General features: G+C 46.5%; 1 long non-coding RNA gene across 1 annotated transcript; it reads right to left on the bottom strand.

Moving 5' to 3' along the window:
- Positions 1-27,679, bottom strand: LOC127055691 (uncharacterized). Its single transcript, XR_007775566.1, has 3 exons — positions 27,507-27,679; positions 5,567-6,025; positions 1-791 (listed from the first exon to the last, which is right to left on the bottom strand). It is a non-coding gene; the product is annotated as an uncharacterized LOC127055691 (long non-coding RNA).
- Between the last annotated feature and the right edge of the window lie 285 nt (positions 27,680-27,964).

Below are 27,964 nucleotides of genomic sequence, written 5' to 3'. Positions count from 1 at the left end.
GGCACTCCAAGTCTTCGGCTGCACTGAAGGACCCGCTGCCAAAGACCCGGAGCGAGTGAAGGGCTCATCGTGAAAGTGCCGTCGAAAAACCTGAAGCAGCTCGGGGGGCCCCGGGGGGCCCAGGGCAAATTGCCCCACTTGCTTCCTCCCCCTCCACCCCCGACTCTTGGAGGGAAGCTTTCATGCAGTGCCAAATACATTTGGACTGGTCACGTTGACATGGTTGGGAAACAGGGGGACTGCAACCCACTGATCCAATCCAAGAGTGTTGTTCCACCCTTCAGAGAGACGAAAAATGCCAAACATGTCATCAGGCTGTGGCACACTCGAGAGGGACCGGAAAGGTGTAAAAGGCAGTGCACCCTGTAGCCCTGACACCAATGTTTTCAAAATCCATAGCACTAGACATCTACATCTTTACTGAGTTCAATGGGAGCTGCAGGTGTGTAGCACAGTGGAAAAATCTGACCACTATTTAACTGCTTAAATATAAGTTTAAGAGTCTAGCTTGAGGCATCCAGCTTTGAAAACCTGGATATCAGTGCATTGCCAAAAAGATTTTCTATTATTCCACAAAAATTAACCCCTTAAAATAGGTCAAGAAACAAATCCAGGATTTCCTCTTCCTTTGGATTTTATTAGAAGCAACTGAAACACCAATCTCAATGCGTGTCAGAAGAAGGGGTACTTATCCAGTGGTTTTGACCATAATAGTCCCATCTATCAGCTATTCTGAAGAGCAACGGGACATGGAAGAGAATCTAAAGAGAGCTGGATTAGAAGCATCACCTCTGTAGAAAGACACCAGAATGAAGTAATTCAGCCTTTAAGATATGGAAATAGCATTATCTAGCTATGCAGGAGTGTATCTTTTCTGTACAACAGATATTTAATGCTATGTCCTAAGCTTATACATTCTACAGTGAAATGCTTTAGAAACCACTCCCTTTCCCTGCAATTTATCACAATCAATGAATATATCAAGCTGTGATATTGTCTAATTAAAATATAACCATGCAAACCATTGTTGCTATCACTGCTATATAATTGCAGCAAATTTTATATAAAATATTAAGGGTTAAACAGCTTGTAGGCGGAATGACCCAAAGTCCACCTTTAAAGTCATGTTAGAAAGGAATGCGAATGGTCATGAAGGGCATTCATGCTAAATATGCTAGAACTTTGAAATGCAAACCTATATTGTTAGAAGTGTTACTAATTGTATGTATCTTAGAGGCTACTTGTCTGACACGATAGCTACTAATTCAGAGATCAAAACGGAATAACATTTAGATGAATCTTTAGTGAAGTAATGTCATTGTCTATATGTCTCTTTGTAGTTTGTGATACACTGCCTAATGGAAAAATTGCCCCATGTTAATTTGTGTAACTAATTACTAGTGGTGTTTAGAAAGCAAAAAGTTACATCAAAAGCCTATTGATTACCCAGGACTGCATGGTGAAGTGGATGCTAGAACACCCTATAAAAATGACCTTTGGGTCCTGATTCTGTCATTTCAGATCTGCTTAAGGCTTCATACAGGGGAAGCATAAGCCAGGAGAAATAAGATCCCAGTCCTAAACTGGAACACCCTGCAATGATATTGGACATTGGACTATAACCAGGGCCATCCCTAGCCATTTGGGTGCCCTATGTAGCCCCCTACCCCAGGTCTGGGAGGCAGGAGCTGTGGGGGGCCACTTTTCAGGGCCCCACAGGCCCAGAGGATTAGCGGGGGGGCGGGCAGGAGCAGCCCACTCTGCTCCCCTCGCCTGGCCTCAGCCGTATCGCTCGGGGGAGGGGGTTGGGAGAAGGGATTCCCCCCCTACTTCCCCCCACTCCCAGGCAGCGGCGGGACGCGGAGCAGCTCGGCCCCAGCCCGCTCTGCTCCACCAGCTCCCAGTTGCGGCTCTCCGCTTCCCGCCACTGGTGAGAGCCGGGGGCGGTCCTTTCCCCACCCGAGCCACATGGCTGGGGCCGAGGCAAGGGAAGCAGAGCGAGCTGGGGCTGCGTGTCTCCGTTTCCAGCTGCTGGGGAGGAGTGGAGGGCGAGCCTTTCCCCACATTCACCGGCGGCGGGAAGTGGAGCGACGCGGCTGGGAGCTGGAAGAGTAGAGCGGGCTGGGGCCGGGTTGCTCCGCTTCCCGCTGCGGCCATTGAGTGCAGGTGGCTGGGGAAGAGGTGGAATGGAGGCAGGCCAGGGGTGGAGCAGGGGGGAAAAGGTAAGAGGCAGGGCAGAGGGAGTTGTCCAGGGCCCCACACCTCCCCTGGAGACAGCCCGGCCCCTCGCGGGGGGGGCCGGCCGAGGGACAGCACTGGTCACAGGGGCTGGTGCTGCCGCTGCCGCGTATGCAGCACACAGCTGCCTAGGGGACCATGCCCCAAACTTCCTGGTGCCCTACACAGCTGCGTATGCCTAAGGATGGCCCTGACTATAACCTATTTCTGAAAGAACCCTTTGCCACCTCTGCTGTGACTCTAAACCTCAAGAATTAAACTCATGTCTATACGTATATTGATCTTTTAACCTATACACTCTCTCATTTTTTAATAAATTTTAGTTTAGTTAATAAGAACTGGCTGTATGCGTGTATTTGGGTAAGATCTGGAATATCCAATAACATGGAAGGTAATGTGTCCGATCCTTTGGGATTGGTAGAACCTTTTATTTTAATATAATGAAATATGATTTTCAGAAATCTTCATCATATTTGACTTGAGTACCTGGATGGAGGCCTGAGGCTGGGTCACTTTAAGGGAACTGTGGTGTTGGTTTTTGGGCAACTAGTGAGGTAAAGAAGCTGTTTCATGCTGGCTTAGTAAATCTAAGTATTAGACTATCCACCAGCTGTGGGGTTTGTCTGCCCCATTCTTTGTGGTTCACCCTAATTGAGTGACCTCGGCTGCCCCCCGCTGGGACCCCAGTCACACAAGCATAAGAAATTAGTTCAAAAGAAAATGATATTTAAGGGGGGAAATGTTCAGACCCTTCCCCATTGCACCTCAACATGGCAAAAAGCCATTTCTAACTGGGAAACAACCTGATTATCCTTTCCTTACAGAGTATCACAAGGAATGACATAAATGTGAGCTCTACTGGTATACAGAATAATAGCAGCTGTTTAGGCTAAATTAGCAGCATCCTCTCACTTCGCTGCTCCGGGTTGGTACATTGCAATGAAGAGAGCACCCTGCAGCAGCATTCCACAAAAATAAAACCATGGTTAGGAGAAAAAGTCCAGTCCCGTGTGCTCCTCTCCCCATATTATAAATTGTTATATGTGTGTGCATGTATATATGCAAGCACAAGCCCCAACACAGATACTTTCCAAGGGGAAATCCTTGGGAAATATTTTGCTGGTAACTGATATGGGAGCAATTCCCTCCTACTGTAAAGAATGTGCAAAATTACAGTATAAGGTAACATGTATGGTAACAGTTTATTATTTCATACAGTTTACACTATGGCTGCATTTTATCATTTGGTTCAAAGGAAGCTGACTTTTCCTTTGGTAGGCATACACCTAAGGGGATTCTGGCTATATTACTTTCTTTCCCCTGTGACAGGTAGCAAATGTCTACAGTCAGCAGTTTTGATCTTGGAATCGGTTTGCATTTCAGTGGGTCCAGAATATGCATTGTACAGTGATAAATAAATACTAACCCAGCTATATCAATTAGAAATCAGTTAAGGCACATTACATTTTCTAACAGATTGTGGCAATATGGGCTGATATTACACACAAAAACTGTTCAAATAATGTTATTGAGGTTGCAAAGTCAAGCACTCAGAAGTTAAGAAAGGCCAGATTTATAGTGAAGAAAAACAAACGTTATTATGTACAACTGCCCCTCACCCCATCATCCACAAGCTTTGAAACCTGAACCTTCAGCACTGACGCACAGACTGCTGTATTACCCCAGCTAAAAGGAGTAAGATGGCAGCAGGAAGAGGTTGTTTTTCCAGAAAGGATAGGGATTAGGGTTGCCAACTTTCTAAACTGCACGAAACCAAACATCCTTGCCCCACCTCTGCCCTATCCCCTCCATAAGGCCCCACCTTTACCCAGCCCCTTCTCCGAGGCTCCACCACACTCACTCCATCGCTTGCTCTCCCCCACCATCACTCACTCGCTCATTTTCACCGGGCTGGGGCAGTGGTTGGGATGCGGGAGGAGGTGAGGTTGAGGGGTGCGGGCTTTGAGTGGCGCTTACCTTAGGCAGTTCCTGGGAAGTGGCCAGCTCCTAGGTGGAGGTGAGGCCAGGCAGCTCAGCACACTGCCCATCCACAGGCACTGCCCCTGCAGCTCCCATTGGCTGCAGTTCCCTCCTCAGGTTGGAGGGATCCCAACCTGGCTCCTTTTCCTCCCTCCCTTCCCCTGGCTATAGAGCTTAGGCAGCTCCTGGGTGTCTCCAGTGCCAGGTGTGCTCCTGCTGCTTGGGGAATGACCTGAGAATGTTTAGTGACTTTGGCAGTCTGCCAACATTTTTACTGAGGAACGTGAGAGAAAGGAAATAGCAACTTTCAAAACTTGGTATCTGAGCTAAATCTTAATGGAATTTGATTGGAACAAAGAAAAGGCAGTTCCGTAGCCGGAGGTGATTCCTTCTGCCAGATATCAAAGGTCTGATGCAAATAATGCTGGTGTGAGAGCGTCTCAGGAAAAAAAAAAGTTGCAAGAAACCTTACCAATGGAAAGTTGTTAGGCAACCAAAATCCAGGATCACTACAAGCTCTCCCTGCAGTGTGTAAATGTATGTATAACAATCTTTCTAAAAATATTATGTGCTATGTTATTTGTGTAGCAATAGTGCCCAAAATATGTAGTTAAGGTTGATTAGCACTTTCCATTATAAGATCCTGTTGTCAGTTGCTTATAACTGCTAGACTTAAACATTTCAACCTGAACTTTTCCATGCCAAGTGTTTGATTTTTTTTTTTTTTTTGGAAAATATCAGCTAAATGGTTAATCTGTTTCCAGAAATAAGATTAGAGAAAAATATTGTTTTGCTCGGGTTAAAAAAAGTGCTTAAAATGGTTTCACTGAGAAGCTCTAGTGCCCTCTTGCTTTGGAGCAGATAATTGAAATTTGGCAAGAAAGTCACATTGGTGTCACTTTTAGTCATTCCTGTGAAAATTCACCCAAAATTGGCCAAGCTGTGAGTCTTTGAAAAAACTTATTTCCTCTATGCCCAATAGTTTGTTAGAGTTTGACAGCTAAATTCTCTAGAGATTCTGTGCACAGTAGCATCTGTGTTGTGACGAACACCTGTCACGTTTGTTCTCTCCTCCTCCTCCCAGGGAGAGACGTGTGTGCAGGGGAGTGTTTTGTTTTGGAATTTTGTTAAGAGAGCATGTGTGTGCTAAAGCTGCGTAGGGACAGTGCTAGATTACACAGTGGAGTGTACAAACTGATAATGCATGGCCACTGGACATCTGTTACCTCGTATTATCATTAGCAATCTGAATGAGCTGTGTGACTGGTTGGGTCAGGGTAGGGAAGATGAGAAGCCGCCAGGAAGACCAGGGGAAAGATCCTATTTCAGGAAAGGGTCTTGAAAATACCTGCAGTTTGATGCAGTCAGGTGGACAGCTATTCTGATGGGTTAGGTCCTCTCTCCATCCAGCTTAGGGGTTTTAGCCCAAACTTCCCTTCATTTTGTTGGCAGAATTTTAACAGAGTTTCTAAGAATCCCTGCCGCACATTACAGTTTCTCAGAACAGTTTCTGATCCAAGCAGGTTTTGCAGCTGCTTTGCAGCAGTTATATCAACTATGCTGTGTCTTTGGACAGTACAGAAGTGCTCCATGGGAGTTACAAAAAGCAGATACTCTAAGACGTGACCCACTAGCTGTGATGCAGATCTTTATCCTTCTTGGCGGGTTAAAGGAGAGTCTCAGGTAACTGGGCTTTCCATATCAAAAAGAAATGGAGAAGAATGTCGCTTGAGAGACGTTCGTCACTGTTGTTACACAATATCTGCAGGGCCACATTGATGCCATGGTGGTGAGTGGGATCTAGAACCTGAATAGAGAGAATAGTCTAACTCCACCAGATCAAAAGTGTACAGAATTTTAACATGAGTTTTGTACTTCCCCTTGGCTACAGTCAGCATTGAGCAGCCTTTATCCATGATGGTTGTGGAATCCCCATCACTGGAGATTTTTAAGAGCAGGTTAGAAAAACACCTGTTATGAATGGTCTAGATAATACTTAGTTCTGCCATGAGTGCGGGGGACTGCACTCAGGGCTGGTGCTTCCATTTTGGTGACCTAGGTGTCGCCTAGGGCGCCAGGATTTGGGAGGGCAGGATTTTGCTGCCCTCTGCGGCAATTTGGCGGCAGGGGGTCCTTCCGCACTCTGGGTCGTCGTCGGCAATTCTGCGGCGGGTCCTTCACTCGCTCCGGGACCCGCCGCCGAAGTGCCCTGAAGACCAGGAGCACGGAAGGACCGAACCCCCCGCCACAGAATTGCCGCCAATGACCAGGAGCGCGGAAGGACCCTTGCCTAGGGAGCCAAAAACCCTGGCGCCGCTCCTGACTGGACTTGATGACCTCTCAAGGTCCCTTCTACTTCTGTGATTCCATGTGTAATTTTTTTTGACTGAATGTGCATGCTCACTACTCAGCAGTCCAACATGAGTACATAGATTCAACAATCTAACAGCCTCAGACTGACATCACTTCAGAACCAGTGGAGTGTTGATTCTTAACAGGCACAAGAAGATTAAAGTATTTTCCAAATGTCAAGTGATTCACAGAAGGTAAGAGGCTACATTTAAATCAATACATACAATAGGGCTTCTTGGAGCCCCTGCTGAAATTGCATCTGCTGGGTTACAGACCAAATCCTGCCGAGAGGTGAGAACCAGGGACTTTCATTCACATAGAGCAGAGGTGTGAGATAGCACAATTATTCTGGGAGGCCACGAAGACGATATATGTGGTCACTAACAAAACCCACATATGTTCAGGTCATTTTTTCCACCAAACAATTTAAACAGCAATTGAGAAAAATGCCTACAAAGGATTTCTTTCAAGTTACTTTACTGCAGGACTTAATTTGGGCTCTGACTCGGAGTTGCCCCTTTCTCCCCTCCAGCCTACACACAAAACCCACTCACCTGAAACAAGTAATGCTTTCAGCTCATGCTAGCTGGCCCTTCTTGGGTTATGGGTTAAAACTTGTGTGCTGCTTTCACTTAGGCTATAACATGTATCCTCACAGCAAAAGGAGCATGTTAGTGAGGATATAGGCAAAATCCTGAGTACACCTCTACCCCAATATAACGCTGTCCTCGGGAGCCAAAATAATCTTACCATGTTATAGGTGAAACCATGTTATATCAAGCTTTCTTTGATCTGCTGAAATGCGCAGCCCCCCCGCCCCCCGGAGCACTGCTTTACCACATTATATTGGGTAGCATTATATCGAGTTAGAGGTGTATTTATACTCCTCCAAAGCCTTCCCACAATTTCTCATGCTCCCACAAGGACAGACAAGTTCTTCCATAATTCAATGGGGGAGAATCAGAGCGCTCAGCTTACTGCAAAACAAAGAACCATGGAAGTTTATGGAAGCCCCCAGAAGTTCTAGCAGTGCACATGGGAAAGTGCATCACCAGTGAGGATATAGTCAGGCATTGCTGTATGGCTGCTCACACCTGGGGTAGGCTAATCGAGGGGCTCAGATCCAGGTGCCAGACACCTGATTTAACTTTGCATTGAAGGCATACCCAACTGGATCATTGGAGAAGTATCTGAAACAAAGTGGTCCCCTTTCATTGATATTTATGATTGACTAATATAAAAACTATGTGTTTCATTAATACTTAGCTAATGGCTAATGACAAGAAAGCAATGTCTATCTTGGCCTCTGATGCACAACTAAATAGTATGGGGTAACATGTACCAATTTTTAATATGTATACAGCTATGAATTGTTTCATATTCCACAAACGGGACCTGATGTTTAAAAACAGCGTGTCACACGAACAGGACATTACATCCATTGTGAAAAGCATTTAACAATTTGCTCTGAAATATTGACGAACAAGTGAAACAAACATTTGCAATGTTTACATTAGACTTGTTAGTCTATTTTGTCTTGGGGAAGTTGTACAGACTCTGAAACATGAAAAAGACTTTTAAAGAAAAGCTGAAGTAACAGGTATAACATGCTTATATTCTTTCCCTATTTCCTCTGATTTTCTTATACATAAGACTGGCCCCCTATGCTGAAGAGTTTGCAAGCTCTGCAGTCCCCTTTCTGAGAGCAAGGACAGGAAAATGCACAAATACTAGACATAAGGACTAGAAATGTGGAGAAGACACAGAATTGCTATCCAAACCGATTTTAAATCGATAATTAGTATTCTGATTTTGTATACAAAGCGGCCTGAAGCTTTGAAATTCAGATCTAGATCAAAATCTAGCCAAAGTTCAGGATGATTATGACCAGTGTTTTCATTTGTGGCCATCTCTAATAAAAACAGTGCCTGGTAATTTAACCTGTACCAAATTTGTATTGAACCTGTGGAAGTAGAGAAAGAACTGACAGGGATTTGAAGGGGTTTTTAATGCATGACAGTCTCTGTTAGCAAGAGTCAGGCTAACTGTAACCTTAATGTTATTGTACATCCTGCTGCAATGTGAAACCAAAGCTGAGAGTCAACATCCTTAGAAATCATAAAGGGCAAGTCTGTTACTTACCTTGTGGACCTATGCAGGGAAACAAGATAAAGAGTTGTGTAAATCAAAGATAAGATCACATAAGTCTGCCATCTTCTGGTATGCAGGACTAACACCCATTTCCAAATAAGCACACACCAATGAAGGAAGGACAATTAACCTGATGTCAGCCTATCCCCACCAAGAGAGTGTTACTGGCATTCTCTGTATACCACAATGGCATTTGATTCTACTGAACGTGAAATATGGCTGTCCCTCTGTAGAGGCATAGTAGTGAAAAGGATCAAGTTGAAATAGCTCCTAATCTTCCTCTGACAGGGCCATTATGAGCAACTATTAATCCTGAAACTGGTCTGAAGGGGACGATTACCTTACTGAATGTTTCCATGAAATCACTGGGGGAGACTATGTGTCAACACATACTCAAATGCCAGTAACACAAAGATAATAATACCTAACCCTATCTCTTCATGGAAACAGCATTATCTTCCAGCTCATTGCCTGGGAGACAAGAAGCAGCTGAAAGAAAGAACAGCTGGCTGAAACTGAACCCAGACAACTCTGGCGGGAAGAAGAAAATGTTCTGAAGAGCATTCCCTACTATCCCCCTCCATCACGGTCATCTGCTCTGATTATTAAATCAGGCCACAGCACCTGGGTCTGCCTGGACTCCTTACTCAATAGGATGCTCAAGTATCCACAACCAGTAGCGTAGCTAGTGGGATGCATTAGAAGCAGCTGCTTCTCTTCCCCACATTTTTAAAAAAGCGGCACTTCATGGGCTCTGCTCTGAATGGTCTGCTTGGCTTTCGCCCCGCCCCCGCTGATCAGCTGTCTCCCCCAGCAGGAGGGAGATAACTGATCATGGGGCGGAAGCGGTGCCTATCGGCCAGCACTACCAGCAACACGGCCGAAGGAGCCGTGGGGCGGGCAGGTGTGGCAGGCCAGCGTGGAATCAGCTCGCTCAGACTGCACCTGGCAGGGCTCGCTGCCTTCTTCCCCCACCCTCCAAGAGGTTGGGCCAGCGCTGAGCTGGGCTGGTGCTGCACGTGGCGAGCCCCACCCAGGCTCTCCTGGTCTCGGGGCCAGCTCCAGCCCCCTCTGCACAGAGAGCCCCGGGGACTCCAGTCCACTCCTATCCCTGGTAACCCCTCCCCAAGCTCCATACCCTGTGTACCCCTCCCATGTACCCTGTGCCCCTGCCTTTCCCTCCCCTTCACCTCCATCCTCTGCCAGCCTCCCTGTACAGCCATGGGGGAGGCAGTGTGGCTGGGGGAGGCGCAGCATGGCTGCAGTGTGGCTGGAGGAGCCAGACAAGGGAGGTAGTGGGTATGGCATGGCCGGAGGAGCCGGGGAGCGTGGCTGGAGGAGGAGCCAAGGGGGGGGCGCCTTTTTTATGTTTAAACCTGCTGTTAAAACCTGGCGACGCCATTGACCACAACATAACAGGATATAAAATGCCCTGTTCCATCAACTGCTGGCCAGAAGGCTGCCCCCCCATGTCATCAGACTCAGGTTTGGATATAACGATCCATGCATTTGTGACTTCCAACTTTGATTATTCTAGAACATTATACCTAGGAATGACGTTGCTCTCTCTGAAAAAGATCCCATTGGTACAGGGAGCATCATCCCACAGGACTCGGTCTATGCCTGTGCTTATGGCAGTAGACAGAGTACATACACTGCATGCCGCCCTAGCACATAGAAATAGTGGCACGGTTTAGGGGAGTACAGAACAGACATGCCAGAAATGTAGGGTCTGTCTCATACATGGCTCTCCACATGCCCGAGACATGCTGCTCTGCTGTTGTGTTTAGCAGTGTAATGTCCCACTGCCTCCCTGCTGCTGGAGCTTTCCCTGCTGCAGGGAAAGGATCTGGCAGCGGGGAAAGGCTCTGGTGGGGGAGGCAGCAGGAAAAGTCTTCAGCAGCCTTTCATTGCCATGTGTAGCTACTCACCAGTGTGGATGCAGCCTGCTTTTCACTGCACCATGTACCTACGCGTACTCTATATGCTGCCATCAACATAAACAAGGTCTAAAAGCACATCACCATAGTGTTCAGTTCTCTGTACCTGGGCCCTCTTGAATGCCAACTCACATCCAAAGTTTTGGACTTGATATTCAAAGCCTTTCATGGGACTGGTCCAAGCTACCTGTGAGAGATCACCTCTCCCTCTGAAGCCAGGACACCTTGTGACAGCTACGCTCCTCAGGAGAAACAGCTGTGTAAATGACAAGCATGAGAGTGTCATGAGCACAGGAGACAGCTCTCATAACAGCCGATCTCAAGCTGTAGACTTCATTTCCCTACAAAATTAGAATGACAGCAAACCTCAGCACCTTCCCAATAAAGGGCAAAGCTCGCCTCTTTGATTTTACCTTCCACAATAGTTAACAGATTTTAAAAATGTATTAAAGCTAACGGCAAAAACAATTGCATAGTACACAGGTTAAGAGTGTCAGTACAGCTGGGTATAGTGCTTGGATTATTTAAAAACAAACTTTGTATTTGCAAAGTCATAAGATACAGATAGTGCATAATCAGCAATAACCCAAATGTAGGTGAATAAATTTAAGAATACAGTTTAGATATTAGCATCCAAGTATTTGGGTACATGACTCATGAAAAGTTATACAGAGAGTTAGATGTGGAAAGCAGATATAACAATGAGTGAACATTGTCCCTCAGTAATTGAGAATTTAGGGTAGGTTGTTGCGACGCTCTGTAACTTGGGGAAACACCCTAACCCCCATGTTCATCTTTATAAAATGATTGCGTGGTATCCAATGCAAAGTTTGTCATGTCAGGTGTCTTTGGAAAGCTCATAATGCGCTAAGCATGGCTGTTCTAGGTTATAATTTCATGTATATAGTTATGAGGCTGAAAATGTATCCTCATGGCTTAAAGCAAGCCCGTGCAAAAACTCTCCAAGAACAGAGAGGCAGTTCACACCTCTTTAGGGCATGGATGGGACAAACCCAGCCTCACAGGAACAAGGGACACTAGCTTAGGCAGCAACAAAAGAATCTGTTAGACCCTCGAGGGAGTCATCCCCTTCCTTTTGTCAGTTTGGGACTGCGATGAGGTAATGCTCACCTGACTCCGAAGTGGGGGCGGGAGGCAAAGCCAAGAGGAAAGAAAGGACATGATAAAAGGGAGAGACATTTTGCCATGCTCGCTCTCATCCACCTACATCTACAGACATCACCACCACCAAGAGACTGAAATGCTGATCAAAGGGGGGAGCCTGACTGAAAAGTAACCAGCCAGCCTGTGATGAGAAGCACCCAAGTTTTTAAGGACACTGAAATTGTTAGGAGCAGCTTAGAACGTGTTTTGCTTTTATTTCATTTGACTAAATTTGACTTATAATCACTTAAAATCTACCTATGCAGGGATGTGCACGTCCTAGCACTGAAGCAGAGTCCCATCCAGTTGGCAGTCTGGCTGGTGATGTAAAGTATTTGTTGGAGACTCTCAGGGTCATCTGCATAGGCCAGGATATTCTACTACTAAAAGCAACAATACTACAATTGCCACACCCAACATACAATCAGCGGGAGAAAAGGAGAGAAAAAGAGGTAGATTTTAAGTTTAAAACAGGACTTTGGAGCGGAGCCCAGAGCTGGAGTGTGGAGCAGCTCTGGAGCAATAGAGCTGCAAGTTTTTGCCTGGAGCTGGAGCGGAGCCGGAGCACAGCTCCAAAGCCCTGCTTTAAAACAGGCCAGGCACTCAAATACAACAGCAATAAGACTGTGTGACAAAGTTCCTCCTTTACTTTGGTGGGTCCTGAGCTTATTGGTGGATTTGCTCACCTCAGTGATCTTCTCCTCTGGTGGAACCCACAGTCTGGGTCAATGCCTCCTGTGTCTGATCAGGAGTTGCGAGGTTTGGGGGGAACCCGGGCCCACCCTCTCCTCCGGGTTCCAGCCCAGGGCCCTGTGGATTGCAGCTGTGTATAGTGCCTCCTGTAACAGCTGCATGACAGCTGCTACTTCCCCATGGCCTCCTCCAAACACCTTCTTTATCCTCACCACAGGACCTTCCTCCTGGTGTCTGATAATGCTTGATTGTCTGATAATTCCTCAATCCTCCAGCAGCACAGCCTCTCACTCTCAGCTCCTTGCGCCTCTTGCTCCCAGCTCCTCACACACACTTCCTCTCCTCTGGCTCCTCCCCACCTGACTGGAGTGAGCTCCTTTTAAAACCCAGGTGCCCTGATTAGCCTGCCTTGATTGGCTGCAGGTGTTCTAATCAATGTAGCTATCTCCACTGCCTTCTAGAAAGATCTTAATTGGCCCCAGGTGCCTTGATTAACCTGGAGCAACTGCCATTTGGTTACCATGGTCCTAGGGATTTGTTTAGCCTGGGGCTAACATGCCTGTTCCTCAGTACTTTACTGTAGCCATCTGGCCTTGCCCCATCACAGCTGGTATAAACATTTGGTCGAAAGGCAGAGAGCTGCAACTATGGGGTCACAGGGAAATCAGATATGATGGCAATTAAAGCTTTGTTTTAAAAACTACCTGTCATTTGATAGAGCTTATTTCATTCGCAATGCAGCAGGCAGAGTTGTAGGAAAGAGATCTTTACTGAGTTTGCACAGAGGCCAGTCTTATATGCTGAGCAGCCTATATTTATCCAGTAGCAACCTCACCACTAGCTTGCACTCCTGAGCTCCAGGTGTTGAACCAACGGAAATGTGACAATCAGGGTTCAGACACCCTAGTGGGAGAACAGGGGGTCTGAACCCCAAAGAGTAGGCAACTGAATCAACTGTTCGTAGATAAGGTTATTGGGTATAAAAAAAGCACTGAGTAAGGTATTTTATGAAAGCTTGTAACATTCTGAACTTAACGGTCATTGTGAGATAGATTTATAACCACAATCTGTATACTGATATATTTATGTGAATAAAACCTGTGCTCATAACCTGTACTACAGTCTCAAATACACCTCACAACAGAGAGGGGCACCTCCTGGAACCTGACCCTCTTCCATTACATTACAGCAGCTCTGACTTCAGCTGGTGAATGAAAAAAAGAGTTCCCCAGGAATATTCATTTGGTGTTGTTAATGAATCTGCCTTCACTGTCTACATGCTCTGTTTGTGTTCCCTTTCTACAAATAAGATTTGCTGGCACAGATGCTCATGAAAAGTGAATTTAAAATGTGATCAGTAAAAAGGGAAAAATGGGTCTGTGCTCTCTTTTTGTCTCTACAATGCACACAAGCAGCCTGGAAGGTTTCTTATTTAAAAAAGAAAGGTAGTGAGGATAGTAGAGGAAGGGGGTTCCTCTTGTTTTTAAGAGGAAAAAAAAGGATTTCAGACCCTAGAAGACTCTAAGCTGACTAGAAAACTACTGAAATTATGAGGTCACAAGAGACTGAAGTTGTGCAATTGAAAGAGGAAGAGATTTTTAGTTAGATTGTTTAAAACTATTCCTATCTGGGTGTTCTTGTTAGCATTTATATTTAACTATAATGAAAAATACACAGTTTGGACAAATATTGTCTTTGTTAAAGATTCAGCAACCTCTTCCCTTCAGTAAAGATGCTGGGCTCACAATAAACATCTTTTGAGTTTTCCCCAATGTCAAGAAGCCTTCCTGCAAAATCTAGGAAGACTAGCCTTGACATTCTTCATTTTAGGTAAGAAAGTAAAACTGTAAAAAAAAATATAAAAAAATTAAACAAACAAACCTGTTAGTCTCTTTACACAGTAGAAGCAAAATCTCTCTCATATCCATCACTGTATCTTGGCACCTCACAATCTTTAATGTATTTCTCTTCATAACACCTCTATGAAGTAGGGAAGTGCTAGTACCCTCCTTTTACAGATGGGGAGCTGAGGCACAGAGAGACCAAGTAAGTTATTCAGAGTCACACAGACAGTTGGTAGAGCAGGGGATTGAACTCAGTTCTCCCAAGTCCCAGGCTAACCATTAAACCATCCTTCCTTTCAACATTTCAGTTATCTGTTTGAGGACAATATGTGTGAGAGAAAGAGGCAAAATTAATCAGCAAAATTATTCATTATGACTTGCTTGCTATGTATAACCTATCGCTTCATGCACCTAAATCCAATCCTTGAATTGCTGAGTTCTAATATTCCTAAGGGTAATTATGGAGTAAGTAATACATAACTACAGCAGAGAGTAATCATTCAAACACTGTGAGAGTACAGCTTTCAGACAGCAGATGGCAGCATTAGAATAGAAATTGAGAAGGACAAAGTGGATGAGGTAATATATCTTTTATTAGACCAACTTCTGTTGGTGGTAGATATATGCTTTTGACCTTACATAAACCCAAAAGCTTGAAAGCATGTCTCTCTCACCAACAGAAGTTGGGCCAATAAAAGATATTACCTCACCCACCTTGCCTCTGTAATATCCTGGGACAAACACCACTACAGCAACACTGCATATACAAATCAAGAAGATTTTGGGCATCAGAACAAATGTACAGTGTATTTTCTTGGGTTAAAAACAAAAGTTATATGATCCCCCTTTACATGCATGGAGAAACTTTTTTTATGTTTGTGGAAAATCCATGATATCCAGTTATCCTAAAGTTAGTTAGTTTTTATTGGGTTTTCAGTTTTAAAAAAGTGAGGTGCCCATTTTGTAAATAAACAACACAGCATTGCGTGCACTGCCAGGTGTATCTCAGTCAGCCACCAGGCAGCCTGCCTATAATCCACCTTAAAAGATCAAGTTAAACTAGATACCACGGTTAAACTTCACCCCAGGTGTGGCTGATTGACTTCAGTGGAGTGGCACCAGGCATGAATTTAACCCAATGGTCTAAAATTTTTGTTCAGATTTCACATAATCACACTACTACAGATGCAGCTCCAGCCAAGCTAGCAACAGCAAGACTGCTAATGCAGACAGGCTGCAGACAGGCTAGGTCTACTCTTAAAATGATACAGCGGCACAGCTGAAGATAATCCGCCTCCCTGAGAGGCAATAGCTAGGTTGACGGAAGAATTCCTCCACCAACCTAGCACTGTCCACCCTGAGGGTAGGTCGATTGAACTAATCTCTCAGGGTGGTAGATTCTTCACACCACTGTGAGATGTAGTGATGCCAATATAACTTTTCAGTGTAGATCAACCGCAGGGGCGGCTCTAGGCATTTCGCCGTCCCAAGCACAGCAGGCAGGCTGTGTTCAGTGGCTTGCCTGTGGCGGACCTCCTGCAGGCAAGCCGCCGAAGGTAGTGCTGAGGCCTGGAGCCGTCCCTGATCAACCGTAATGCTGAGTAGGTTTAGGTGATGCTGTGGCTCAAATGCAGTGGCCAGCCCGCAGTAGCTCATTTCCCATCGCTGTCCCTGGTGGCTGCACCTGGTGGTGCATTTCCTTCATGAAGCGTGAAGAACAACGCTAGCGCATTCACAGCCCTCGTATCACATTTCACCCATTGTTCTTACTACGCTTTTTAAAAGTGCGTTAAGAGCCAGAATCTTGGACTTCTACATCTTTCTAAATATAGGACACGTGGCTGTTCCTGGACGTACACGGCTGGCAACTCTGACCTCAGCCCTCCTTCCAGGTCATTATCTCATCATACTATAGCCAACATACCATTAACTTGCCTGAAACTTCACCGGTGCCTCACACAGCCTGAAAGAATAGGAGTTCCCAGAAAGGGCCCCATCCTGCAAGCAGCTAAGTGCTCTCAGTCTCACTGAAGTCAACAGGAGTGAGTGCTCAGCACCTCACACGAGTAAGGACTGTGTAGGCAATACTAACTATGTGCCTTAGCCGGTGTGTCTGGTTATAAAATCTACTGTTTACACAGTGTCAGTATAATTTCAAAATATGGTTGAATTTTATTGCTTTGGCTACCACTGTTAAATAAAGCACCTGTCACGTGCATGTTGAAGGTGTGTCAGTAAGGAAATGGGCATAGCCAGAGCTCACTTAGCTGGAGACGATCAGGGAAGCCCATAGGTAGCCGTTCGACGCTGCCATAATTCAGAAGGGAGATAAGGTGGGTGAGGTAATATCTTTTATTGGACCAACTTCTGTTGGTGAGAGAGACCAGCTCTAGAGCTTACATACAGTTCTTCTTCAGGTCTGGGAAAGGTACGCCGAGCGTCACAGCTAACTACAAGGTGGAACAGATTGTTTAGCACAGGGGTCGGTAACCTTTCAGAAGTGGTATGCCGAGTCTTCATCTATTCACTCTAACTTAAGGCTTCACATGCCAGTAATACATTTTAATGTTTTTAGAAGGTCTCTTTCTATAAGTCTATAATATATAACTAAATTACTGTTGTATGTAAAGTTAATAAGGTTTTTAAAACTTTTAAGAAACTTCATTTAAAATTAAATTAAAATGCAGAGCCCCCCGGACCGGTGGCCAGGACCCGGGCAATGTGAGTGCCGCTGAAAATCAGCTCGCGTGCCGCCTTCGGCACCCATGCCATAGGTTGCCTATCCTGGTTTAGCATAAATAATTAGCACATATTCTAAGGTCCGTTCAAGGGAGAGTAGGATGGACAGAGCAACAACTACCCTGCATTTAATTTAGAAGGGCCACTCTAAGTTGTGTCAGGCAGGACTCCAGCAAGGCCCAGAATCTCAGAGATACAGAGGATCTGACCCTAAATAGCACTGCATGGTCTTTCGGTACAGGGCACATTCTGCGATTCAGGGGGCATTCGCTCACAGGCTCTGTGCTCATCAGCATTTAACGGCATTATTTCTCAGCCAGACCCTGCCCCCCTCCCCCAACTCCCTCCCACTTTGTCAGTTTCACAGGCCAGGCCACGCTAGTGTACCTCAGGTACCATATGTACCAGCTGTGAGAATGGCAACAGGCTGTGAAATGGGAAATTACAGATTTCTGGCTGCACACACAAGCCAGCACAAACAACAGGAGAGCACTGAAAGCTGAAACGGAAACATCGAAGTGAGGCAGAGACTCATTTTAATACCACAAAGCCATTTCTGAGGAACCAAACTGAACCAAAGAGCAACAAACCAATGGGTGGGAAGGTAACAATGCTGTTGCAACTATGAAAAGCAGAAGGCATTCCCAAGGGTTATCTCAGAAAGGATGTCAAAATGGACCACCACAGGATTCTGCTGGCAAAACGTCTTGTTAATTACACTGGCGCTTTGCTTCGGGTCTCACTGAGGAATGGATAAAACTGGTGACAAAAGACACCTGCAACAAGATTTTCCCCAAGATTTTTCTGTATGGTTGTGTGTCCTCTGAAATGCAGAATTAGTGAAATTTCAGGAGACTGAAAATGTTGGGGGTTGAGTGATGAGACAAATGCAAAGTGCTTATGAAATCATGACAGTTTCACCAGGAAGCATAGTGGGAATTTTCAAAGTTGAGGCCTGCAAACATTTCAGCAAGGAGGAATGGTCTCTCCTCTTCCATCCCACAAAAGCCATGTGAACTACTGAATTAAAAACAGGGCAGAAACCAAGGAGGCCCCATGTTCTAGTTCCACGGATTGGCCTTAATACTTTACAAAGTTTATTTAATTATTATTGTCCCCATTTTACAGCTGGCGAAACTGAGGATCAAAAGTGAACCAAGGTTAAGTCACTTGCCGAAGATCATACAGCAAATCAGTCTCAAGAAAAGATTACAGTCCTGCTCTAAACAACTGTACCATAGTGCTATGAAAGCAAGTAATTGAACCTCTGAGTCTCAATCTCACAATTTTTTTTTTTTAAAAAGGTGCTTTCATTTCCACAGGTAAAATTTGCTATATGCAGGATTTATGTTACCCACAGTTACATCCAGGCTGGTTAGTATTATTATCTCAAAAAGATGCTACAGATTTGAAAAATGAGGCTCAGAACATGTAGATAAATTTCTTGAGGTGCAGTGGAAGCGGCTCTGCAGGTTAACTCTATTTTAAGGCAATATTTTACATGTAACAATAATATTATTTTCATCTTCCTTCACGAGCTTTCCCAGAGCATTACAAAATATCATTGCTTCAAACATCTCTGCTGGCAAGACTCCCATCTACAAATGGAGGTATTAAAGCTGAACGTTACACAGGGATTTTAGACCGATTTGGGAATAGAATTCAGGTCTCCTGACATCTTCTGCCCTGTTCTAATCACCTGATCATACTTGCTCTGAAGTGAAAAGACCTTTTCTTATACATTGCCTTTAAGACCACATCATGCAGGCTAAGAAACCCACTAAAGCACATTTAGGTTAAGAGATGCTCAAATATGGGGCATGAACTCAATCCCTGACAAGGCAGAATGGGGGCCACACAGAACTCTTGGCTGTGGGATAAATTGGAGGATCTTGGTATGGGAGGAAGGAAAGAATGGGGGCACAGAGGAAAGGGGGTGCATACAGAGCCTCCACCATGGAGAAGATGGGTATGGGGGGATAGACAGAGCCTCTGGCTTGGGAGAGGAAGGGGGAAACCTGACATGGGGAAGAAGGAATGCAGGTGGTGGAGAGTGGTGAGAACAGGGGCCCACACAGAGCCCTGGCCATGAAGTGGCGAATGGGGGACCTTGGAATGAGAGGGCACACCCCTGGCAAAGGGAGGCTGGGGGAGTTGCAGGGAGGCCCTGAAACAGAGTTTGGGAAGATGGCACACTGAGGGTCTTGGGGTGGAACAGAGGAACGCCAGGAGCCCCTGGTGGGTGCACTGAGCTTTGCACCAGAAACAATGATGTGGGTGACCCCCTAGTAATTCTCTGGTGTAGACGAGAAAGTTCCATCGAGTGCAATCCCCTCCTGCACTCTTGGGACTGTCTAAAACACCACATTGCTGGATTAACCCCTGCGTGCTATCTCCCTGCACAGGTATCAATGTTTCAGTTTCAGAAATAGTCGCCTTTATCAAGATCAGTGTTTAAAAATGATACTTTTGAGTGTGTGCAGAGAGCGCAACTCTCGTTAATATTTGAACTAGGTTAGATGATTTCGTGTGAACCTGTTCCCACATATTTACTTACAATGGGATGTATGTGTTAGCTGGAAACGGCAGGCAACTGACAGGAAAACAGGTGTGCACTAACACGTCAGACAAATGCAAATACCCAGTCATCTCATAAAACATGGTATAAGCTACACATACAAAAGTACTTAAGGTAAAAGGCAACGCTTCAGGCATCAACGGGTTCCATGTGCTCCCGTTCCAGTGATAGCTGGCATGTAAAGAAAGAGCCTTGAACAAAAGCATTCTCATCTTACAAGACTAACGAAAACCAGGAGGGAGCAACAATAAATGAATGCAGAATGAAATACCTGAATGGAAAAGAGCTGTGGTGAAATTAGTATTATGCATTCATAGATTCTAATTGAAATCCATCCACATTAGTCACATAAACAAGACAGGTCATTTATCTTTGAAACGCAAAACTTCCTACAGCCTTATAAGAGCTGTCAGACTGGTCACCTCTTCTGGGTGGAGACTTGTGTCTCACTCCCTCCTGAGCAGGGTTTTAAGGCAGCACAGCTCCCTGATCTACAGTGCGATATCCCCAGCAAGCCAGGCTGCCTAAACAGGCCACTGCCTGCGCTTTGCTTTCTCTCCAAGGGCTCTGAGCAGTGTATTGCCTGCAGTTATCAGTTACCACACAGCTCCTTCTAAGCAAGCACATTACTTTTTAAGGTAAAAGCATTACAGAGAAAACAGGTAAAAACAATAAAAGTTCCTAAACACGTGCTAAAAGCTTACCAGATCTCACCCATTTGTCTGATGGGGCTCTAGTAGGTCAAGTCCTTTCAACTCCTTCTGCAAGGATCAGGGCCATCCTTAGATAGAAGGTCCTGTTTATTTGCTGGATCAAAAAGAAGGCCCTGACTCAGTTTAAATTCAGGCTATTTATCCAAATGTCTTTTCTTTGTTTGTTGGTCTCTGCAGCAAGTTCGAACTAGCATATGCCAGCCTCCCCAGAAGGGAGTACCTCTCTCTGCAGGGTTACAACGTGGCTGATCTGCCTTTATCACCCCCAACTATTTTTAGCTCCTGGAGGACCTGTGGTAGTCCCTCCCGCTCCAATCCCATGGAGCAGAACACAATCATACATAAACCCCAAAGACGCTGCCTGGGGTTGCAAGATCTGTCACATCTCTCCCCTTAGAGATCCTGGCCCACAAGAATACATAAATTTAATCTGGTAAAGACTTGCAAGGATATTGCAGGAAAATGCCATATCTGCGCTGACTGCTGCTTCCTGCAGCTCCCATTGGCCGGGAATGGTGAACCACAGCCACTGGGAGCTGCAGGCGGCCTTGCCTGCGGATGGTCAATGTAAACAAACTGTCTCACGGTCCACCAACAGATTACCCTGACATAGGGCAGCAGGTTGCCCACCACTGCACTAACCTTCCTTTTTTTGTCCTATGACTGATGAGGTGTTAACTGATCTCTTCACCTTGATTGGTCCTTCACAATATGTATTAACTACTTATGTTAGTAATAAGCTGTTCCACCTTGTATTTAGCTGTGACACTCTGAATGCCTTTCCTAGGACTGAAGAAGAGCTCTGGGTATGCTCAAAAGCTTAGGCTATGTCTATACTACAACGATAACTCGACCTATGTTAGGTCGACTTACAGCCATGCCATTAATTACTGTGGTGGCTGGTGTCCACACTACCCATCTTCTGCTGGTTGTGCGCGTCCTCACCAGGAGTGCTTCCATCCACTCAAGAGGGGCAGTGTGAGGGACAGAGCCAGGGCTCTCAGCTCTACGCAGCTCCCAACTGGAAGTCCAGCTTCCCTCCCAGAGCTTCTCGCCTTTCTCTCCCAGCCAGCAGCAGGGGGGCAGCTGCCGGGGGCTTGTCGCCTCCGGCAGGGGGATCCATACCCAGAGTCCAGTCAGCTCTGTCAACCTAAGCTACTGCCTTTTGGAGAGACGGATTACCTATGCCAATGGGAGAATCCCTCCACCAGCATAGGTGGTGTCTTCACTGAAGCACTCCAGTGTCACAGGCTGCAATTGCTGTAGCAGTTTATGTGTAGACATAACCTCAGGTCACATTTCAAATTTTATCTTTGCAATCATAAGGGCAAGAGACTTAAATTTAAGGCTTAGATTCCAGAACACAGTTAGGCAATCTTGAAATATCCGGAGTCATGAAGCAATTTGTGACATTACACATGGACTGCTTCTCAAAATTAGACATAGTTGCTCTTGTTTGAGGCTCAGGGTCTTCATTTGAGGAGCCCATGGCCATCCAAGACAAAATTCAATTATCATAATAAAACTTGGTATTTCTAAAACACCCTCTCATAGGAGGCTCCTAGAGACCTTCCAAACAATTAAGTTTCACAACACTCCTGTGAGGTTGGCCAGCATTAGCATTCCCATGTTACAGATGGAGAAACCATAGCACTGAGGGGGAAAGTGACTTGCCCAAAATCACAGAGGAAATCAACGGTAGATTCTTCTGGACTCTGTCAAACTGTCTCATATAACATCACAAACAGGACACACTTTGATCTAGAGAGAGTAAGATAAAATGTTTCCATCTGTATTACGTAGTAGCTGCCTTTCGTTTTTAATTTGGGGACATTTTGTTTTCATGGAAACTTCTGTCAAATCGGAATGCAATTTTGCCAAAATATTCAGGATAAACAGGATCTTCCAATGAAAAACTGTTTTGACAAAAAAATGCTGGTCAGCTCAACTGCTGGTAGAGAATCTTTCTCTACCAGGAGGCTGACAAAATGCCCTTGGGTGGGATTATTCCAGTTCTGACAAACCCTTTCAGCTTGCCCCGATACCAGTGATAAAGCACTCAGGAGGCATTTGGATTTCTGGACTCACCTCAATAGCTAAGGTTCTATACAGATGGTGTATCATGTCCTGGGGCTAACTGGTCTTAGAATGTCCCACTGGAAAGGGTGAGAGGTTGCACTGCAATGTTACAATCGCTCAGCTGTAATAAGAGCATGTATTTTGTTACTGTCATTGTATTCATTAGTTTTATGCATTATGATAGATGGAGGTGGTGCCCTGAGGTTCTCCCATTTGCTGTTTGTTTGGGAGCCACCGGTCAGCTTTGTTTCGTAGTCTCCGAGGCAGGGAACAGAACCTGTTGCTGTAGTACTGAGGTACCTGCCCGCCTAAGCAACTCAGAATTACGTAACACAGCACAGAAATAGGCGCAGGTAACTAGGCTCTCCACTGCTTAAATAGTGCATAGCCATACACAAGGAACTGAGGAGGTGAAACACAATATGCCCCCTCCACACACACAAAGTAAGGACAAATAAGCATAGTCCTGTCTCCCAGGCTGATCTCCCCTGCAACACTTTCCTGAGAGTTTTCAAACTACGTAAGAGCTACAAATAGGGGGGGGAAACCCAAACCACACAGGGGAAGTTTGCTAGCGACTGCATGGTCAACAGTTACAAAGCTGTTTAGATAGACAACACTGCAGAGTCCACTCAGCTGGTTCTGATTCAGTCCAATTTTGGGAGCCTGAGGGGAGCATCATTGGGTAATACCTAAGATCACCCCAAGCCCATGCTGTCACCATTCTTTCCTATTAGTTCCTGAACTTTTCAAGCCGTGCTTAGGCCATTCAGGGAAACAAACCTTCACCTGTCTTATCACAGCTAGTTAAGTTCATCTTCCCTATAATAATAGTACCTGAGGTCACCACCTCATCAGCCCCAGCCACAATCACAATCCATTCCCCAAACCTCCTTCCTCTTCTGTACATCCCTGGGAGATATGTGGCCGAAGCTACTCAATGGGCCTCACAGGATCTTGAGGCTTTGCAGTGGGTACATGCTGGGAAGGGAAGAGTTGTGAAAGGAAAATAAAAGGCCTAACTCTAGCATCTCAGGTCATAATAGGATCAAATTCTCAGCTTTAATTCATAGGCTATTGGGCCCATGCTGTTACATTAAGGGTTCTTGACACTGCTGAGACAAGGTGCCTTGTTTGTACACCACTGGAGTGGTTCAGGGAGCCTCAGCATTATTGAGAATCAGGCCTATGGATTTTCAGGTCAACAGAGTCCACTATGATCACCTAGTCCAGTGGTCACCAACCGGTTGATCACTATCAACTGGTCAATCTTAGAGGCTCTCCCAGTTGATCGCGATCTCTGGCGGCAGTGCAGTGTGGCTGTTGCTAAGGCAGACCCCCTGCCTACTCTGGTCCCACACCACTCCCAGCAGCGGCCACTGCAGCCCCGTGGCCCCGGGGGTGAGGGTCTCCCTCTGTGCGCTGCTCCTGCCTGAAAGCTCCACCTCTGAAAGCCCTGACCGGGAGCCACCAGAGGTAAGTGCTGCCTGCATCCCATCCCGAACCTTAACCCTCTTTCCCAGGCCGGTGAAAGTGAGCGAGGGTGGAGGAGAGCAAGCGACAGAGAGATGGGGGGATGGAGTGAGTGGGACAGGGCTTTGGGGAAGGGGCAGGGCAGATCCTGAGTTGCCCTTAGATTAAAAAAGTGATCTTGGGCATTAAAAGGTTGGAGACCACTGATCCAGTCTGATCACCCTGCCTAGCACAGGCCATAGGAATCCACTCAGTGATTCTTGCAGTGTTTGTTAAGCACCCTAAGAGCCACACAAATTCCCAGGAGTAACAACAGAAAGGGTTTAAAACACAGACATGGCTGGGTGGTTGGTGGGAAAATCCTCAGCAGCCGCAGCACAGAGACGGGATTCTGTAACGATCGCTACGAAGAGGGAAGAGAATCGTGAGCCCCAGAGAGAGTCCTAACAGGTTGGAAAAAGCTGGTTGTTTGTGACTGCGGCACAGAAGGCTCACTAGGCATCAATTCTGGAAAGCCAAGGATCGGTCTCATGATTTGTTGGATTATCTAGTGCCCTGCACAAGCCCCCAGGTGCTTTATGGACTGTATGCAGGCAAGTCTTGCTTCACTTCACCCATCACCGAGAAACAGCCACTTCTAACGTGGGCTACTGACATGCTAACTGTCACAGGCCTATGCTGCATGTCAGTAGCCCAAGAGTAATGTTGCAATGTGCAAAATGTTTGTGTAGTGCTGTTACTAAGGGCTCTACTGTCCGCAGGAGAACACAAAATTTCTCCCTCCAGCTTGATTGCAAATTGCGTTAACGGGCCTGACAATTTGGATTGTCAGGCCCGAAGGGGGGACTGTGACAGTTAGCAGCGACCCCCTAATAGCTAGCAGTTTTATAATAGCTGGCAACCATTAGGAGAAATTGGATACCTCATGGACACAGTAGCCTGAACTTTTGAACTGTCTTCCCTTATCGGTCTTGAGGCAGTTGAAGCTGGTCCCAAGCTGTTTTTTGCTGAGCAGATTGCAGAAGTGCAGGGTTTGCTAACCACCAATCAAATGCTAACACGACCGAAGCTTGTGTGTGAGCGTGTATGAGATTCTTGGTTTTTGTATAGAGTAGAGTTTTTTGTATCAAGGTACAGAACTCTCCTTTCTTCTGCAGAATAAAGCAACCTTTCCTTATCCCTGTCTGGCTGTCATTGGCTCTCAGCTAGGCGGACGTGATATTTCGGTAATAGGCCGAAAGCTGGAATCCGGCCAGGGCACTGGCACTAACAGTACTCTGACCTGAGCCAAAAGGCCCCACCTTTCACAATCCCAAATGAGTAAGGCCTGTTCTAAATCTACTTGAGAAATGTTTACTGGGAGCTTGGGAACCCAGCTGGGGTATTGGTTCAACAGTACCTCAAGGAGAACAGCATTCAGAGAGAACAGTATTAACTACTGAAACTCCAGCTCCTCTTCTTGAACACCTGGGCTTTTCCCGCAAGGTCTTCTAGCTAAGCGCTGACTCAGCCTGAAGATGCCTAGCTAATGAGATTTAATAAATCCACAGCCCAAGGCAGAATAGCTGCAGAGCACTATTAAATTACAGAAATCAGAGATGAGAAAGATGTATTAGGTCATCTCCCTGCCAATGCAGGATTAGTTCAGAGGCAGAAGGCTTAAAAATAACCTCACATACAGTTCAGCGGCAGCGGGGCAGCAGGTATCATGGCATCCAGAGACCAGCTAATATTTAGCATAAAGAAGTTCAGTTATGTTGGTCACAGATACCGTGGAACAGTTTGATAGAGATTGCAGCTCTGGGGCATCTACTGTGGATATTGCGGTTGCGTGAATGATCCTGCACCAGTCTATAAGTGAGCGGGTAGAGGGATGTCATTTTAAGGTGGCCGACTGGTACAGCTCGTCTCAATCTGACCAGGAGGTGTCTCTGAGTGACCAGGTCCATCCTGAGGAACGCTCAAAAGACAAAAAGCATCACAGTGACTAGAGAATCTAAGGATGGGTGTATAGGGCTGGAGGCAGGTAACTCACATGGGGTTAATTATTTTAATTGTCTAATTTTGTAATTAACATATGCACACAGAGACAATGTGGCTGTACACCTTGCCTTTGCGCATGCAAAATGGGTACCCAGGTATTTGTGTGCTATTAAAGCTTGTAACTCCTTGCCACAAGGACCCTCTCTTATTTTTGTTTGTAAAGCAAAGTGTCATTTAAAGAGAACACGAGTTTATTAACAATACTGATACATACTGTAAATAGCTTTTGATGGGGAACCCTTTCCATCAGCGTAAACAAAAGCACCCCTGTTCTGCAAATGAATTCCACCACTAAACAGGTTATTTTCATAGACTGAACCTGCATTTCACCCTGACTGACTCATGTCACACCGCCTGCTCACTCAGATTTGCAAGAGAGCCCCTTGTGGTGAGAGCGGGAGGCTGGGAGTGATCTAGCTCATGACTCACAAAACCTTTACTGATGGTTGCAGTATCAGAATATAAACAGAGTAGATCCTCTGTGCCTCACTGCCCCTCTCTGTAGCTACCTCGCAGGGACGTTACGAGGCTGAATTAGTGTTGGTGAAGCTCTTTGAGATCCTACAATGGGAACCCTTAACTCTTACAGGTAGGCATGGCAGATGCATCAGCAGCCCAGACAGACAGCTGAGCAGAGGGGCTAATTCCTATTGAGAAGCCTGGCTCAGCCCGTCTGTCGGTGCTTGTGGAAGACAAAGCAGCATTATTTGTACAGGCAGAGCAGGGTGTTGGGACAGCCTGGCTGCAGCTATACAGACAAATCCCTCTCCCTTGGGCTGGCGGCGCCCCTGGAGGGGCACAGCAGGGGCAGTTGGACAGCGGAGCCCCCTAGCCGTGAGCCTGGCTGTAAACCAGCGCCTCCCGCCCCATTTCGGCAGCGAGGACGAGTGTAAACAGCCCTCTGGAAAGTCAGGTGCATTCACGCAGGGCTTTTCCCCACGGCACGGATTTTCCCAGCCCCGGCGCAGGAAGTCCCGGCTCTGCCTTGGCTCCAGCACTGGACTCCTGCCCGGCCCTGACTCACGGCTCGCTCCGCTCCATGGATTCCCCAGCCCCCGGGCTCAATCCGCTATAAAGCGCCTGCCAGAGACACCAGGCTCCGTCCGCACTGAGCCACGCCGGGGGCTGCCGCCTGCCAGGGGAGGCTTTAGGTTGGGGGGGGGCGGGGTGAGCCCCTCCACACTCGGTACCATCAAACCGAATCCACTCCCGGCGGGCCAGCTGCAAACCCGCTCCCGCAGCTGACAAGGTTTAATCGGCTGCACAGAGACGGTCACTCGGGGTCTCGGGCGGGCCCCAGAGACTGGAGCGGGCAGGAAAATGGGGACGACACAGGCAAACACCCAGCGAGATGCATCCCTCTTACCACCCCCCCTCACCCCACCCCAGGTTCTCTGCACCCAGCGCCTAGCCCGGGAACCCGCCAACCACACTGCTTGGTGGGGCGGGCCCTGCCTCCCCCTCGCCTACTCCCCAGGCACCGATCTCCGCCCTGCCGCAGAAAAATCCCCTCCCTGACCTCTACTTCCTCGCAGCTGTTTGCCCTGAGGCTTGTGACGCTCCCCCGTGGCTCAGCTCTGCCGCCCCCTGCTGGCCTCCTGCGGCTGGTACCGATTCCCGGAAAATTCTCAATTTCATTCACAACGCTCCTTTTGCAAGAAACCGAAACTCCAAACGACTGGGGAGCGGGAGCCCTGCCAAGGAAGAAGGGAGAAAGAAAGAAGTTTCGTTGGCGGGGACAGGTTGTCTCTTGCCCCGCCTTTAACCGAACAATGAACCCACAGCTCGTGACCTCTGCAAGTTTTTAATAACTCGCCAGAGTTTTTAGAAACAAGCAAAAAAAGAGGAACGAATAACTTGCCCCTTATAGGCAGCCAAAGTCAGGACCCGTAGAGGTAAAAGCCGGCACTGAGATTAGATTAAGAGCAGCAGGTCCCAGGGCTGGCAAGCTGCAAAGCTGGCAAAGAAGCCTGGAGG

The sequence above is a fragment of the Gopherus flavomarginatus genome, chromosome 7, assembly GCF_025201925.1.
Source record: "Gopherus flavomarginatus isolate rGopFla2 chromosome 7, rGopFla2.mat.asm, whole genome shotgun sequence".
NCBI classification, from domain to species: domain Eukaryota; kingdom Metazoa; phylum Chordata; order Testudines; family Testudinidae; genus Gopherus; species Gopherus flavomarginatus.
This window is presented reverse-complemented; position numbering and strand designations above follow the sequence as displayed.